Consider the following 17547-nt stretch of genomic DNA (forward strand, 5'->3'; position numbering starts at 1 on the left):
GTCCTCTACAGCCTTTTGGGCTGGAGGGCCAAGGAAAAAAGTTATGGTTCAAGACCAGTCCCAAGCTCTATCTCCATAATTTTCAAACACCCGGCTCAAAGGGGAAAAGCTTTGGAGATGCTGCCATATCTCAGTTGTCCATGAGAGAGGGTACCAGAAGCCTCAAAGGCTGCTCGAGAGCCCCTTTGCCATCTCTGAATGGACAAATCTATTTGTCCTTCAAGACAGAGCTAAATAATCATCTATTATTAGAAGTTTTCTCGGGTAATTTTTTTCCCTCTGAATTCTCCAAGTTCTTGATTTGATATGATTTCCATCACGTGTCATTCTAAAATTGATTTTGAGTGACTTTATTATGTATGTACATCTTCCTCTTTTAGAGCATAAGCCAGTTCCATCTTGTATTTATATTGGACTGTAAGGAGTTAGATTGTATGGACTATGTCAGCTCCATGAAGGCAGGAACTACATCTGAGCCATTCATCTAATACCCAACACCAAGCTCAGCGTCTACAACAGTGAAGGCACAATATGTTTATACTTATGTGAAATAAAGCTGAATATATTTCTTGATTTGAACTTACACATAGCAGGGTCTCGTATGCATGGAATGACTGAATGAACAAATACTCTTATTTTCCTGATAGCTCTAAGGTAATTAGTTCTCCAGTGATCTCTTCTAAGACAAGATGTATCAAGGAATTCATCATAGCTGCACTCCTGGCATTAGTTCATTTTTATTCACTCAGCTGTTCAGTGAGTACCTACTATGTGCCAGAGACCACACTAAGCCCAGGGGTTACAAGATGGCCAAGACACGCTGGGCTCCTTCCCATGAGATTCCAGGCAACACCTCAAGGGTTCTTGAGAGCCCAGTACTGTCCGCTTTGAGATAGATCTTCCATAGCATCACAGTAAACTCAACCAGACCGTTGGCAGGAGGTGAACTCGACCAGGACTGTGATGTCCTCAGTGTAAAATTCTGGTTTCCATGTGAATGAGGCTTCCTGGGTTATTAGTCTCCCCATGTCACTGCGGCATTTGTTGTTGGAGTTAGGTCACTCTCTCTCCTTTTGAATTTTGACTTTTCACTACTTATTTCTCAGCTCCCAGAGATCTGAGGCTCTCCTGAGACTGTGCAGTGGGGAGTGCAGTAGATCAAAGGGCTAGAAGATGAGCTCTGAGGCACAGTCCTGCCAACCACTCTCTGTGGGACCTTGGGTAGGTCCCACCAACTCTCCCGTCAAATAAGCAAGAGTGTGTGTCCCCAGTCCTTGACTCTTGGGTTCTAGGGACCCGTGATCCATTGCTAATTTGGCAATATTTCTGCTGAACTTAAATTTGGACTTCATTTTAGACCCATGTCAAGTAGCCAATATTAAGGATAGCCCCTTGCCCCCCAGATTATGTTTCTTTCTTTAGTTGTTTGGCTGAAGGGCTGGTGGTGCTTTGTGGCTTCCTTCTTGCCATCCCCCAAACAGAAGTTTCCTTACCAACCCAATTAAGCTCACAAATCTTAATCCATAAAATATTTCCATTCAGACACAATAATGAGATTCATATTTGTGGTTTAGTATACCTAAGAAAAGCTCAGATGAACTATGACTAGATCCATTGATACATTCAGACCACAAACTGCCCTGGTGTGGTCTGGTTTCAATTTTTGAAATAAAAATTCTGCAGAGCACTTGCTTTCTCTCTCCTCTTTCTTGCCTAGACAGAAAGGAAAATAAAAAGAGGGTCTGACCAAGTGGCAACAATATAGTTCTTGTAAAGTTCTGGAAAATTGTTTCAAATGTAAATTTCAGTTCATTTCCTATTGGAACAATGACCTCCTCTGGCCTTCATCCAAATTCCAGGAAATCTAGTTGACTCTCCTGCAAGTAGGTTCTTGAGCTCTTGAGCCAAAATGAAGAGATCAGAGATTTGTCCAGGAAGGATGGGTTACAGACTGACTCATACCTCAATGTTAAATAAGAGACCTTTTAAAAAGGGCACTGGGACATGGTGACCCCTGTGAAGCTGTTGTAAGCTACCCAATGCCAGAGATGTAGCCTTGAAAGACTTTGAAAATTTTTAAGGAGGCACTGTGATAGGATAGAGAAGAACATAGCCTTTAGAGCAGGAGATCAAACTCTATAAAATTCTATAAATAAATTCTGTAACTTTTCTGAATTGTGGCTTCTTCAGCTGTAAAATCAGGATATTTGCAGGGTTGTTGGAGACAGAGAATAGAATGATAGAGTTATATATACCCCCCCCAAATGTTAGCATCTGTTCCACTTTTCTCTCCTCTTCCTCTGTGGCTTCCCTTATTAGGGAGCTCCAAAACATCGGACATAATAAAAAATAGACAGTAATACTGTAGAGGTGGTTGAAACATTGACTGAGAGGTTGAACTGGTTTGGGACAGCAACGGAGTTTCCGCTTACGTGTCAACCTCAGTGAGCTGATACGGCCACCTGGCACCATGGCCTCGTTTGGACTTGGGGAGAAAGTGCTGTGATGGCTTAGCAATGAACACCATGGGTCCCAAAGTGAGGGATTATTGCTATGTGTGCCAAATATTTGGCATAGCAAGACTAGATGGCTTTGGCAATCTTTTCCAAGCCAATGTGCTGATATTCGAATGAATGGAATGCCATTTGAGGCCTGAGTCAGAGGGAACCAGATGGAGTCTCTGACAATATAAAAGCCTGTATGAATCAAGTGCAGTAAAGTTTGATGCATTTTGATAGAAGTTGACTCCTGAAATGAAACAATGCCTCTAAGATTCGAAGCAGGAAACCGGACTCTCAGGGAAAACTAACACTGCTCCGCAATTAATTTGTGTGACACCCACACAAGGAAACATACTTTCATTGTCTGCTCTCTCTTTCTCAAATGGGGCCATTTCAATGCTTCAACAGTAGCTAACACTGAGTGAACACACCCGTGCCAGGAATTTCACTACCTGTCTTACTTGGGTTATTTTGTTGAATCCTCTCCAAGACCGATGAAGTAGCTACCTTTATTTATTTATTTATTTGTCTGTTTGCTTATTTATTTTTCAGTTTAGGGATGAGGAAACTGAAGCTCACCCAGCTCCAGCTCACAGGGCTGGAAAGGGGCAGCAGGGATTTAATTCAGATGGACTGACTCAAGTGTCAGAGAGCCCATTCCTACCCTCGGCTTTGGGGTCATCCTTGACTGTTGTCCAAGTGTGGTCAGGGTCCAGAGTAACTATTGACAATGAAAGACCTTTACTTCCAGAGAGAGTAGGGGAAGCTGCACGTGAGCCTGAAAAATAGAGAGATCTCCAACCCCTGACTTGGGTTTAATTAGCTGCATAACGTGAGGGGGCATTTTGCACTCGACCTTAGCCAAAAGGCGGAGAAGAGATTGAGGGGGCCTTTTGTAAAGTGTAATCTACAACATGTTGGCAGGTATTAATGCAAGGGAAAAAAAGTTTTCCTAGTTAAACGTGTTTGAAAAATGCTGTTTTAAACCAAATGCTATTTTAAACCAAACAAATTATACAGCTTTGTTTACTTCAGGGTTTTCCAGGATCTTTAATGGGTTTGTGTTCCTCAGAAATCTCCAAGAGGGGGAGAGTTTATAGTGTTTTCCAAACCTATGTAATTATTTTGTGTTTGAAGTATGTCATGGGATTCGGTTTGGTGGCACGCAATGGGGAAAGTGCAGATTTGGAACAAATCTACACCCTTCTCCTTCCATGTCTTTACACATTAGATGGGAGTAATAGTTATATCCGACCACGGCCAGTCTGAGTGTGAGGCTCATGGATGGAGACTCTCCACCAATGTAAACCACGAGTGAGACAGACAGTGTCACATGTATTCTGTGCCTGGAACTTTACAGATGCCCTTTTTATTTTAAGGTTTATTTATTTGAGAGACAGAGAGAACATGAGCAGGAGGGTCAGAGGGAGAGGGAGAGAGAATCTCAAGCAGACTCGGTGCCGAGTGGGGCTCAATCTCATGAACCTGAGATCACAACCTGAGCCAAAACCAAGAGTCAGATGCTTAACTGACTGTGCCACCCAGGGGCCCCTGCGGATGCCCTTTAATTGTGATGGCAACCTCAGGAGTTAGGAAGTGCTGTTCGTATTTTACTGTTAATGAGAGCTGAAGGCTTCAGAAGGTGAAATAACTTGCCCAGCCAGTAATTATTTGATTTAAAATTAAGAACTCAGTCCTATAATTCTAAATCCTATGCTCTTTCTGCTATACCAAGTTATCTTTTTAAGCAAGATTCATTTTTTCAGTTTAAACAATTAAAATTTATGCAACAAATATCAGAGGGATACCCAATATTACTCATGCAAGTAGAATTGTTGGATCCCTAAAATGGGGCCCCTTAGGAGGGTGGGGCTGGGGAGCTAGAGTGCACATAGCCATTTTACGTAGTTTCGAACTTGAGGGGAGGCACAGAGCCAAATGTGCTATAATATCTATGTCTCAGGCAAATCTTTAAAGCCCCTGGAAACAGCCTACTCTCTTTGAGTCTGGCCTGGACAGAAAGTGAGTAAGTGAGAGGAAGATAAAGTGAGAAGTAGCAGACAGAGGAGCTTAACAAATCTCTTCTTTCTGGAAAACTGGCCCTCATGCTATGTACAACCAAAAAAAAAAAGAGTATTGTTTCCAAAAAACCAGTCAAGGCGTGAGTCTTTCAGAAGGTCTAGAAATTACAACTTTCATTTTTGAAAGAACGGACTTATATGAACAAATAAACAAATAAGGAAAACTGGGGGGGGGGGGGGAGTCCCTTCTGGACAACAACATTTAATTCAGCATATGGCAGGGAAGTCAAGAAATTCAGCCTGAGAGAGATAAAAGGCAGAGGGGGTTCCAGGGGAAATCGAGGATGAATCATATAAATGAGTAACTCTTCTGTCATTCTTCGAAGTTTCTTTCAGCATTATGTTTTTGGAGGGGGACTTACTAGATGAGCCTTTATTTCTGCTTCAATCTCTTTATATGTATAAGTATAATAATATATACCTTGCTAGGTTGTGGTGATTGGCAATTACGTATCTAAATTTAGCACACTGGCAGGGGTTGTAAATTTATTTCTAAGTGACAGACAGTAAATATTTTAGGTTTTGCAGCTAGATGATCTATGTCACAAAGACTCAACTCTACAATTGCAGAGAAAGTAGCCATTGTTGTGGCATAAAGGAATGAGCATTGCTGTATTCCAATAAAACTCTATTTATAAAAATAGGCTGCCACCTGGGTTTCCTGACCCTTGCTGGAATATAGTAGTAAAACCAAATACAGATTGAACTGGACAAGAAGGAAACTAACATTTTGTTGAGAGCCTACTATATATCGTTTTGTGCCATACCTTATGCTAGAAGCTGTTTATACATGCTACCATTTATCTTGTCATTTGTCATGACAACCTGGTGAGATAGGTATTACTATGCACACCTGGAAGTCAAATCGAGACTCAGGGAGATTCAGTGACGTGTTTAGAGGGACAGCCAGCATTTGGACCCTAACTTGTGACTCTAAAATGTGTCCTCTCAACTACTACCTTGGGCTGATTCATCAAGCAACTTCCTGTAGTTCATTTTAAGGTGAAAATATAAATCAGCGCTGCTCAATAAAGAAAGAGATCAGAGCCCGAGTAGACACCTTCACCTTCCATTTCCTAGATCTTTAGCAGCAATCTGGTGGCTGTCTGTGTGTAAGCACCGAAATATTTGACCTCTGTCTTTCTCCCAGAGCCTCTGGCTGGACCTCAAATTTTGTACACTTCCCCTCTGGAGAATGCTTAAGCCAAGGTGTACTGTGTGCAAACACTGATTAGTTTTTAGGCAGATGTTGGCAAGTTTCCTTTGGCCTGAGATGGGATTCCAGAGTCTGCTGCAGCCTGGCTGTGCTCATCGATCATCTCAGCCAAAAAGAGTTGCTAATTAGGGTGACACCCTGCTTCTCTTTACCTCTAGAGCTAGGTTTTCTTGCTCTGGGCATGCCTGTTTCAGCCCGAGTGGTTTGCTGGGCTTTTTACCATAGGTCTAGATGAGTGAGAGCAAATTTATAGTCCTTTTAAAAATCTATGAAGCCTTGTGCTCTAGTGTAGAATTTACCAGATTACATTCCAAGATGTTTTTAGGTACATGTCCTGTGGAAAATGGCATTTATGGTCAAATAACTTGGGGGACACTGGGTTAAACGAGCTGGATAGGTTAACTGCTACAGGATTTCTTAGATCATGTACTCTTCTCCCCCAAATCTCCCATTGGCTTCTCATCACACTCAGAATAAAATCTAAACTCCTAGCCACTACCTACAGAGCTAATTTCTCTGTTTTATTCAGATCTCTGCTTAAATGTCATCTCCATGTCTCACCCTATTTAAAAGAGCACCCCACTTACCACCATCTCATTGTCTGCTCCCTTACTGTGTTTTTTTTTTTAAATTTTTTTATTGTTATGTTAATCCCCGTACATTACATCATTAGTTTTAGATATAGTGTTCCATGATTCATTGTTTGTGCATAACACCCAGTGCTCCATGCAGAACGTGCCCTCCTCAATACCCATCACCAGGCTGACCCATCCTCCCAACCCCCTCCCCTCTAGAACCCTCAGTTTGTTTTTCAGAGTCCATCGTCTCTCATGGTTCTCCCTTACTGTGTTTTATGTTTCTTCTTAGCAAATACTTGCCTGAAATTGTACTCACAAGTTTATTTGATTCCTTGTTATCATCTATCTTCTTCCACCCTAATATAAGCTCCATGAGGAGCTTAAAAGGATCTTGCATGTCCTCTTATCTACTTTATCTCCACCCTTGGAATATGAGCTAAGAATTCCCAAGAACAGGACACAGTGCCAAGGGTCCCCTAAACCCCTTTGTCCACAGAACACTTTTACAGTTGCATCTTGCAGGAATGCTGCTCCACAGGCCATAGTTTCGGGAACTGTTTGTCTAATGGAGCCTTATTACCCATGACCATTTCAATAACAGGTAGCAACAACGACAGTAAAACATTTATACCCATATATACAATGGAATATTGTGCAGCCATCAAAAAATGAAATCTTGCCATTTGCAACGATGTGGATGGAACCAGAGGGTGTTATGCTAAGCGAAATAAGTCAATCAGAGAAAGAAAATTATCAGATGATCTCACTGATATGTGGAATTTGAGAAATAAGGCAGAGGATCATAGGGGAAGTGAGGGAAAAATGAAACAAGATGAAACCAGAGAGGAAGACAAACCATAAGAGACTCTTAATCTCAGGAAACAAACAGGTTGCTGGAGTGGAGGTGGATGGGAGGGACGGGTGGCTGGGTGATGGACACTGGGGAGGGTATGTGCTATGGTGAGCGCTGTGAATTGTGTAAGACTCATGAATCACAGACCTGTACCCCCGAAACAAATAATACATTATATGTTAATAAAATAAATAAATAATAAAATACGTTAAAACATTTATACTGAAGTGTCAGTTTTGTGCTAAGCAATGCACTCACCCTTACACCATTTAATCATCACAATAACCTTCTGGAGTAGGTGCTACTATTTTACCTTTACTATGGATGAAAATGAGGGTTAGAGAAGTTGACTAACTTGGCCAAGATCACGTTGATAAGAGCAAGCACTTGAACCCAGAACTAATGCCAAAGCCATACTCTGAACCATTAGCCGATCCTCCCCCTGTGCTGTGAATTTCTCCATGTCCTAAGATAGAGAGCTCTTTGTCTCCATCCCTCCCTTGAGTCCTTCCCTTTCTGTTTGTAGACTGATCCTTGTTATAACCTTCAGATACTAGGATCTCTTGTGACTCAGCCTCAAATCCCTAGACAGGTCTCCTCTGTCCTTGGTACTGGTTTTTCCAAATCCCAGGCAGGGCATGCTTTGATCCCAGAAGCTTCCTCTGAAAGCAAGGGCATTCGTTGAAGTCTGTGTCCTGAGATGGTTTCCTGTCCCAGAACAGGGCTGGCTTCCTGCTGTCATAAGTCATGACATCACTCTGCACAGTTGAAAGCCCAGAGGCCAAGACATGAAAACAACTTCAAGTTCTGGGCTTTCTAAATAAACTCTAGTGAGGAAGGAGAAGTCCAAATCTGGGACACAGCAATAACTCCTGTCTGTGGTTGAAGATTAATTTTATTCCAATTGTGCTCAATTTCAGATGAACCAGATATAAATTCTCCTTTCAAGAACTTCATTGGCAGGAGCAGTTGAACTATGAGCAGATGGGCAGTTCCAGAATGATAAGGGTGATGGCACAAAAAGATGTGGGGTAGAATGGGATGACAATAAAGGGACAATTCATCTACCTGGAGGAGGGAGGTGGTTCCTGAACTGAAGTTTAAAAGATTATGAGTAGATGAAAAACACAGGGAAGGATATTCTAGGAAAGAGGGAGTGGCATTTGCCAGGGTATAAAAAGCATGAAATAGTTGGGTGTTGAGAGCATGGATTACAGCTGAAGTACAAGGTCTGTTTGGAGGCCGGAAGCCAGACCATGAAAGAAACTGAATTCCACGTTGAAGATCTGAATTTTTCCTGTGGCCAGAAGAGAATCATTTGGAAATCTTTAAGCCTGGGAATGTTTACCTACAGCCCAGGTTGAGGGATAGATTGAAAGGAAAAGCTGGTGGGATGGGAACCAGTGGGAAAACTATTGCTATGGTCCATCTGTGAGATGCACGACCTGAACTAGGATGATGAGGGAGGGGGTGGGGAGGCAGTGAACTGATTTACTTGTTAAGGCAACAGAATCCACAAGTTTGGAATATGATGGTGTAGTAAGGACAAAGTGGAAAGGGAGAAAGAATTAATCCTAAATTTTAGTCTTCATTATATCTGCTAAAAGAGAAATAGGTTGGGGAGGGGAGACAAGGGATGAGTTTCAGATTTTGTCACTTCGAATGTCTTGCCTTTGAATGAAATATATTTGAAGCCACTGCCTTGGATGATCCTGTCCTGAGATATTCAAGGGAATTATGGCTCCCCAATGAACTTGGACATCTCATGCAAAACACCTGGCTCCACCTTATAAATGGATGGAAAGCTTAAATAAAATACAGCCCACTCTAGTGGCTGCCATAATTGTTGACTGCCCATCAACAGAAGTGCAGGTGTGGGTTGGGTGAACTTGTTATTGATAAGAAGTTGTCAGAAATAGGTGGCATTGGAGTGCTGGAATGGCAGAGAAGCTCTGAGATGGGCCCCGATGATACTGCCCCTCCTATTCACATCTTTGTGCAATTCTCTTCCCTTGAGTGTGGGATGGCCTAGTGGCTTATTTCTAACCAACAAAATATGGCTAAGGTGATGGGTATATCACTTCCACAATTAAGCTGTACAAAATTGTGATGTCTGTTTGCCTGCAGGCTCTCTCTCTCTCTCTCTCGTTGGCTTTGATGAAACAAATGGCCATGTTGGAGAAGTCCATGTGGCAAGGAACTGAGGGTGGTCTTGGGCCAACAGACCTCAAGAAACTGAATGTAGCCAACAACCATGTAAGTGAGCCTGGAAGCTAATAATTCCCCAGTTGAACCTTCAGATGAGACCTCAATTCTGGCCAACACTGTTGAGTGTAGCCTCAAGAGAGACCATGACCTAAAACGTCCAACTAAGCTATGCTCCGATTCCTGACCTACAGAAATTGTAAGATAATAAATGGGTGTTATTTTAAACCACCAAATTTCATGGCAATTTGTTATGCAAGAGATAACAAATATAGTGGACGCTTGCCTCAACCCCTGTGTGCTAAAGGTGTTCAGAAAATAAGACTCTGCTAATTTTCCCTTCTTAAATAATATATTAACTCTGACATTTTTTTAATATCGTCCCTGGCTTCCAAGAGCAAGAGTCAGAAGACCTCGGACTGGGACCTGACCCTGTTGCCAACTGGCGTGAGATCTTAGAAGGACTTTTTCCTCCTCTGAGTCTCAGTTTTACCATCTTCCAAATAAGGGGAGTTAAACCAGGCCAGCAATTTGCAAAAACTTTAATTTTTTTTTTTTTTTTTTTGCCTCAGAACTCTTTCATCAAATGACATTTCATGAGGAAGCTCTGTGCACAAAACAGATAAAAGTGAAGGGGCTTAAATTAAAATAAGATTGAATGGAGCCCCTGCTTGGCCTCCCCCTCTCTCCACGGCAGCCCCCAAATCACCTTGGAGGAGTCTTTTCAATCCGGTCTCCAAGCCCCTTGCTTAGAAGCTGCTGAAGAGCTCTTTCAATTTCAACATTCTATAGGTTCTCAGGAAAAAAATTTTCTAACAAACTACCTATAAGTTAGAACACTCTACTGGGACATCTCTGCATCAAGCCACCTCTGTATGACCGTCCCAGGACCCAGGGCACAAGCTTCCCAGAGAGCAGCCAGCTTCCCCTGGGGGCAGCACCGAAGGTGCAAGTGCCCAGCATGAGCTGATTTTTACTTCCCTGAGCTCCCCAGCAGGCGGGTTCTCTCCCGCTCCTTGCGTACTTGCCTCTCCCAGACGGTTTCTTCCCTAAGTGGAAAGTCATGGCTTTCCTGTCTGGGTGCATTCCCATGCTTTATTGGTATTGCTGTTGTTGCTGTTATTTTGTATCTTGGTGCCTAGACTGGATGCAGTGTTTGGGAGAGGTTCTGCCTGGCAGAGAGTCCAGGGCTGCTTTAGGCTCTCTTGTTCTGGCTCTCGTGTGTCACTTCTGCAGGGAGGCCACATGCGTTCCTGCTGGACCGCATGCCTAGAAAGTTCCCCAGTGCGCTGCTATGAGCCGGGAGTGCCTTATGCTGCACATGTAGGCTGAGAGTTCTGAACAAAAACATACTGACTTGCGCTCAGTACTCAGTCCCCACCATCTTTCTTTCTGTCAAGTATGGTTTTACCCCTGAGCACATCCCTGGGTGATAAAATTTGAGTTCTCCTACTCCTCCCAAGGATCCCCTTGCCTGAAATCCACCTTTGGCAATTCTCTTATCCTTAAGCATTGCCCTCTCTACTGAGCTACCCTTTAAAAATGTAAATATTCCTCTGGAAAGTAGCCTGCTGTCTTTAACCTCCTTATCTGAACAACGGGAAGAAGATCTGAAGGGCTAAATGGCACAGGAAAGAGGCGCAGTTGCGGGAGATGGGCGCGCCACCACTTTCACTTTTGCAAATGACAACCTTTCTAGGCCTCAGTTTACCCACCTGTAAGGTTATCTATAGTTGCTGGGACAATCTGAGAGTGAGGCACGGAAAAGTCATTTTATACGTTTATAAACTTCTGTGCATCCTACTTTGTTAAAAACCGACCCAGCAGAGGAAAATGCTTCATAAGCCATGGAACACAGTCCCGAAGTAAGGCAGCGCTGTGCTGTTGTTCCATTTCCTTTGGGATGGCAGAGAGTTTCTTCAACAATAACTTACTGAGGGCCTGGTACCTGTCAGCAGGTGGCTAGACTTTGGGGAAAATGAGCACCAGCAAGACACAGTTGATGGCTCTCTGAAGGAGGAAGTCAGAGATACCACCAGCAGCTGCCATGCTGAAGAGAAGAACACGGGGGTCTGAAAGACGAGCTTTTGATTCTTTCTTAGCTTTGTGGTGTCCAGCCCTCTCTGTTGTCAGAAGATGAAATAGAATTAAGGTGCGGAGCGTGACCTGCGTATCCTAATGGTTATAACCACGTGTTCAGGACTTGGAGCTGGGTTTGAGTTCTGGCTCCGACATTTACTCTCTGCGTGGTTGGGGGGAAGCTACTTAAATGTTTTTAGCATCAGGTTCCCCATGTTTGAATGGGGGGGCAGTTACACTGGCTGAATGGTTGATGATTCAAAGGCAAAATGCCTGTAGAGTTGTTGGGAAATGTTAGCTATTACAATCACCCGAAAACCCCAGCTAGAAGACCTTTTTGGACCTGTTCATGTAGAAGTTCCTAGCAGCCAACTCACCTCCTCCAGGGCAAGAGTTAACCACTGGTTAGTTCTGAAGCAAAGCTATCGACTTTCAGAGCTTACAAAATCTCTCTGGCTCCTGACACAGGGTGTTTGGGGGGTGGGGGTGGGTGTTAAAGGACCAACCAAAACTATTCAAGTTACCATGGCTACATAATTAAGAACCTGTGAATTTCAGGAAATTTCAAAAAATCTGAGACAATTTGGCATGATTTTTTTTTTTCATTTCCATTCACAAATAGACTAGAAATGCACGTGAAAGGGCTCTTCCTCACATAGGGTGCTTTCAGTGTGGGCATTTTGCTTTTATTCCTTGATGGAGGGTCAGAGGATGCAATGATAGTGCCGAATGAGGTTACTGCTAAATAGAGGCCAGAAATATGAGACAAGGCAGAAGGAAACAGAAAAACAATTCTAGGCTTAAGGGCATTACTGAAAGAAAAGTCTGGTCACCAGGGTTAGAATCAGGTAGGCACACAGACTCTTCCCCTCTACCAAGAAGCCACACGGAATGTGCAGCCCCTTTACGGTAGGTAAGGCCACTGCTGCCTTTTGTTTGGATGGGATTACGGCCTGGAGATGGCAGGATTTTGATGGGGTTTTCCCCCTTGGAAGGGAGCCTTTGTCTCGTGTTTCCCACATGTTGAAGATCTTCAAATTGGCCGGGTTTAGATGCACGGGAATCCCCTGTGATCCTCTCAAAGCGAGAAGTGATTGAACCATCACCCTCATCTCTAAGACTTCAGGGGAATTTGGGGCTTGGAGCCTACAACCCTTTATTTCCTGATCGTCCTGAGGTTCACTGCCCCAGGGCCGGGCACACTGGTCTCGCTCTGTCCCCCCATCAGCCCTTTTACACCAGGTGCTCGGTTCACCTGGCTCTCGGTTCACCTGGCTCTCGGAGAGGGTGCGGGTGCAGGGACAGTGCTGCTTCTCCAAGCAGAGTTCCAGCTTGCAGAGCACAACAAAGTCTGTGCCTCCTTTCCTGGGATGAAAACCAACAGTAATGACCTGACCACCTCCTTTAGTGTCGTTCTTTCTCTCTCTCTCTCTCTCGGGGCTGAAATTCGAACTTTTCTGTTTCCAGGCAGAGAACTGCACCACTATAAGCTGACCTTTTCTGAGCGCCAGGGAAAATGATATATGCAGGGCTATTCTGTAAGGTCAACAGATACCAAGGCCAGTCGGGGGCATCTCTACGGTCTGGCCAATCACGGAAAGAGATCATTCAAGGTTCTACAGGGGGTCAGCCCTGCCTGACTTCGGGAAGCAATGCGGCACAGTGGAAAGAACAGTAGAGTTTTAGTCAGAGAGTTTGGGTTCAAAGCCAACCCTGCTCCTCACTTACGGAAAGCCCTCATGTGAGCCACTTACCTTCTTGGGGCTTTTGCTCTCTGTCCATAAAATGGAGTGAGTGATTTATAATTTGCAGTGTTAGAGTGAGAATTAGATGAGGAACGACAGACAAACCCTCCTATCATGCATGTGGTACACAGTTAGCCCTCAATGTTTATTACCGTGTGTATGTGTTTTATCCTCACCACAAGGAATTGTGTATTTGGGGTGAGCTAAATGTCTGGTGCCTACTTTCTACTTTTCAAACTAAAGTGACTTCAGTGTGGAGGGCCTTGTGCTTTACACCAGCTAGATAGTTTTCCCTGTAAGAAAACATGGCTGTGTGTCTATAGAAACCCAGGGGAAGGAGGGAATAGGTATTCTTAGTTCTTTGTGAGCCTCAGAAAGGGTAGGATTAAGGGGGACATGTTTTTCATTCTGTCAGCTTGAATTCCCTTTCCAAATTCCATTCTGGTTATATGATCAGGCTACTGCTGTATTTATGGGTGGCCACAGTCTGGCTGGAGGGATAGATTTAGTCAGAAAGGAAGTTTTTTTCCTTCTAAAGGCAGCGAGTGCAAGAAGAAGCAGCATTCAGAAGGAACACGGTGAAATGTGCTTCTGATTTGGGGGTCATCGGGACCTGGGTCTCAAAACTGGCTCCATCACCCTGCATTCTAGGACTCCAGAAACATTATTCATCTTATCTACTCTTCAACCTATGTCTTTGCCCAATAGGCATGGTCCATTTCTCAGAGATGTACTGTGGATGTTTAGTGAGTTGATGTACACAAGAGTAGACTCTCCATATATTTTGGCTATTGGTATCATTAAAACTAATTAAAATAAGCGTCCTTTGTTAAGCATCTTATACTTCCCACATTCGTGTCTACTGTCCTACTCGGGGAATAGTATTGATTCCTGTTCCAGGTGGGCCCCGGAGGGGCAAACATCCCCACTGAAGTGCAAGATTGCGGCCTGAATGTACACTGCCTTGCTTCATGATTTTTAACTGCATTTGTGTCATTCAAGGTTCTGTGGAAATGTCCCAAGGGCTGAGAACATGGGGTGAGTTTCAGACCCTCCCATCCCGCTTCAACCAAAGTAGCCCCACATCTACCGGTCATATTGGAGTCCTGCCATCAATTTCATTTAATGAATATTTCCATGGCTAAATATAAGTTTGAAAACCACTGTCTGAGAACATGAATTTCAGATAAGTCCTTATAAATTGAGAAGCAAGAAAACTAAGAAAAATCTCCATTTACTGAGTCCCTACTATGTGTCAGGTACTGAGTCTGTCATATATTATCTCATTTGGATGTCACAAGAGTCCTGAGAGATATAGATTGTCATTCTCTTTATATGGACAACAACACCGAGGGCTGGAAGATCAGTAACTTCCTTGGCGGGGAAGAGACAAGCAGCTAGAAGAAGAGATAGGGAAGCTAGGTTTTTCAAACAAAGCACAGACAAAAAAAAAATCTTTAAAGACTGTAGAGTTGGTAATACCCCTTTTAATCCTTACCTGATGCACACTGTTCTGAGCAAACCAGAGATTATTCATATTGCGCACGCGTTTCTTCCCCCAAACGCCATCACCTACCTGAAACACGTATGGTCAAAGCACAATCACATCTACGGCAGTGGGCTCAGATGCACACGATGCCAGCAAACTTTCCAGAGATTTCTTTAGCGCTGAACCTAAAGTTTCTCTCCCCAGTCCTCAGTTGGGCTTACCATATTGAAGGACAAGGCAGAAAGCTGGCTGGGGTGGGCAGCAGGTTTTATTTCTAAAGCACATATGGGAAAGCTTCATAAAAAAGGGGAAAAGGTCCACAAAACATGAAAAAGAGGCATTCATTCTTCAAGTGGGGCTCCCTGTCCCGCTCTCACTCTGGACGGAAAGCATTTCCAAGGAGTCCCCCGGCAGCACCGTACTTCATAGCTGACAGCTTTAGAATCTGCAAACGCCCAAACTCAAAACCTTGTGCATTCTCGAGTCAGAACTCGACATTTACATCCAGCCCTGGGCTGCTCCCTTCCCCCTAACTTGTGCCAAAACAACCTCCTGCTTATAAAATACGGCCAAGTCTCCGACCTGTCAGCCCACTGAGACACCCTCAGACCAGTGAGATAGAAAGAAGGGGATTTGGGGTAGAGGGTGAGGAACACATGAGAAACAATCCAAGATCACCTCTTTTAACTTCCAAGGTGATGGCAGTGTTTGACAAATGACAATGATTATCCCAACTTCCGATTACTGAGCACTCACTCTCCCAAATGCGTTATGCCCCATTTCCTCCTCATAATGACAACAGAAGTTATTGTTCCCATTTTAGATAAGTGGACACTGAGGCTCATAGAGGTTGCAGATTCTCATCTTTGATGGTGGTGGTGGGGACACCAAAATGACTGACCCTTGCCTTCAAAACCCAAGCTCTGAATCCCCTTACGACGATGAAGAAAGAGAGGAGCCCCTGTGCCCTTCTCAGAGTCTGCCAGGTAGAGCTTCCCAACCCTGGGGCAAGGGGTTTCTCAGGGCTTTCTGTGATGAGAGGTGAGGAGGGGGAGGTGATTCTAGAAAGACTCGTGGTACTGCTGGCCCTAAGCACCCCCAGACATGCACAGGTACCCAGCCCAAGGATCAGTGAATCGCGAGATACCCACGGGGAGTCCCCCTGCCCTTCAGAATGGAAGCTGGTGTCCACCCCTCCCACCCTGTAGTCTGGCCCTAGGAGTCCCCTCCTCCCTTCTGTCCTCCAGCCCTCATCCTTTTTGTGTCTTACCACAGGGAGGATGTGGTGGGATGAGGGATGGATACAAAACTTTTGTAAACTGCAAGGTGAGCGCTGTTTAGATATACAATTTTATCGTTCTCTCCATCATCCTCTATCAACCTTCCCTTAACCTATCCCAGAGAAAGGCCATGAACGATCTCCACCTTCAAATTCTACCTCTCTCCCCCTAAAACAAAAATATTCACAGGTGAATCAGCCAGGCAGGGAGTTAAAAGAAGATTCTTACTTTTCCTCTGGAGAACGCAGAGATAAAAACTTTACAGAAAGTTCCTTCCATGTGCGACTGTTCGCAGAACTCAAACAAACCCCCCAAATCTACAAGACTGGAAGGGGTAAGTAGAAGACAGTCAAAGTGCATCTGATCGTCACAAATACCCCATTTTGCCAGCAGCGAAGACACAGCGAAAGTTTAACAATTATGAACCCACAACTCCTTTGGTACCAGGAATGCAAACAGTGTGCCATAATGATCTTTGGTGATGGGGGTGAAACCCACTTACCTTTCCGGAGTTGGGAAGGACCTAGATCCTTGAATGAACCGGCTGCATGGAGTCAGTACCTGGCTGTGAGCAGCGGGGCTCCCACGTGCGCTGCCCCCAGGGTCACCCCCAGCCGCACAGTCTTTGTGCGGAAGAGAGGCCGGCCGGTGTGTGTCTGCGCTCTGCTCGCGGGAGAGCGTGTGACAGTAGGCAGGCTGTGGCCAGCGCAGCCAGCTTTGGCTGGCTTATATAGCAGCTCCTTCCTCTGTAATGGGACGCCTCGCCTCCAGACATCCTTTCCTACTTTTTCAGTTGGTGAATTAAAGGAACAGCCCTCCCAGCGGAACAGGGTTAGCTCATGAAAGACGCACTCACTCCCTGCTGCCTGCCAGGAAAGGAACCCATTTGCATACAATTTATGGCGAAAGTAGGAATTCCACCTCCCCCCGCCTTCTGCCGCCTCCCTTTCTCCACCCCCGACCCAGACCCAGAGCAGCTGTTAGCTAGGTGTGATTTTTGCTTTGCTCCCCAAACGTATTTTCTAACTGTGAGACAGAAGCCCAGGGAGCGAGGGGGAGCAGGATCGGCAGCCCTTGGCTCTCCTAGTCAGGCGGGCTGGAAACGCGAGCCAGGGCTCGCCTGGGCTCTGGGCAGCAGCTGCCCAGCGGCACCTCCGAGAGGAAAGGGGCCGAGTCCAGTTCCTGGAAAGAGGAGATAAAGCCCTTCAGAAGCCTGGGGGTTTGGGTTTCGCTGGGCGGGCGGAGAGATAACCCAGGATTAGTTCTCAGCAGGTGGGGCGTGCGGGGAGCGCAGATCTGCCGGGCTTGGTCTTCTGGGGGAGGGAGCCATGCCCAGCTGCCCAGAGGCTTCACCGTCCCTGCCCCAGTGCCCTACCAGGGGCAGCTTTTTGGACAATGTCCATGCCCTGTGAGTGGGCCTATCTTCTAAGTAGCACCTCCTGGGGAAAGCTCTCTCAAGTTTTCTTCTGGGTGCTCAGTGCGGAAAGGTGTCCAGCACAAAGCAAAAAAAAAAAAAAAAA

At 44.8% G+C, this 17547-nt stretch overlaps 1 protein-coding gene across 7 annotated transcripts in view; it reads right to left on the reverse strand.

Moving 5' to 3' along the window:
- TNC (tenascin C) overlaps positions 1 to 16809 on the reverse strand; it is a 92102-nt gene extending 75293 nt beyond the window's left edge. For 5 of the 7 annotated variants that reach the window (XM_078061675.1, XM_036123672.2, XM_036123674.2 and 2 more), the window contains exon 1: positions 16530 to 16809. The gene's annotated coding sequence lies outside the window, so the exon portion shown is untranslated. The remainder of the gene's footprint in view (positions 1 to 16529) is intronic. The other 2 variants (XM_078061677.1, XM_078061676.1) reach the window with 1 other exon arrangement.
- Positions 16810 to 17547: the final 738 nt, after the last annotated feature.

Source organism: Halichoerus grypus, chromosome 14 (genome assembly GCF_964656455.1).
Source record: "Halichoerus grypus chromosome 14, mHalGry1.hap1.1, whole genome shotgun sequence".
In the NCBI taxonomy this organism is placed as follows: Eukaryota; Metazoa; Chordata; class Mammalia; order Carnivora; family Phocidae; genus Halichoerus; species Halichoerus grypus.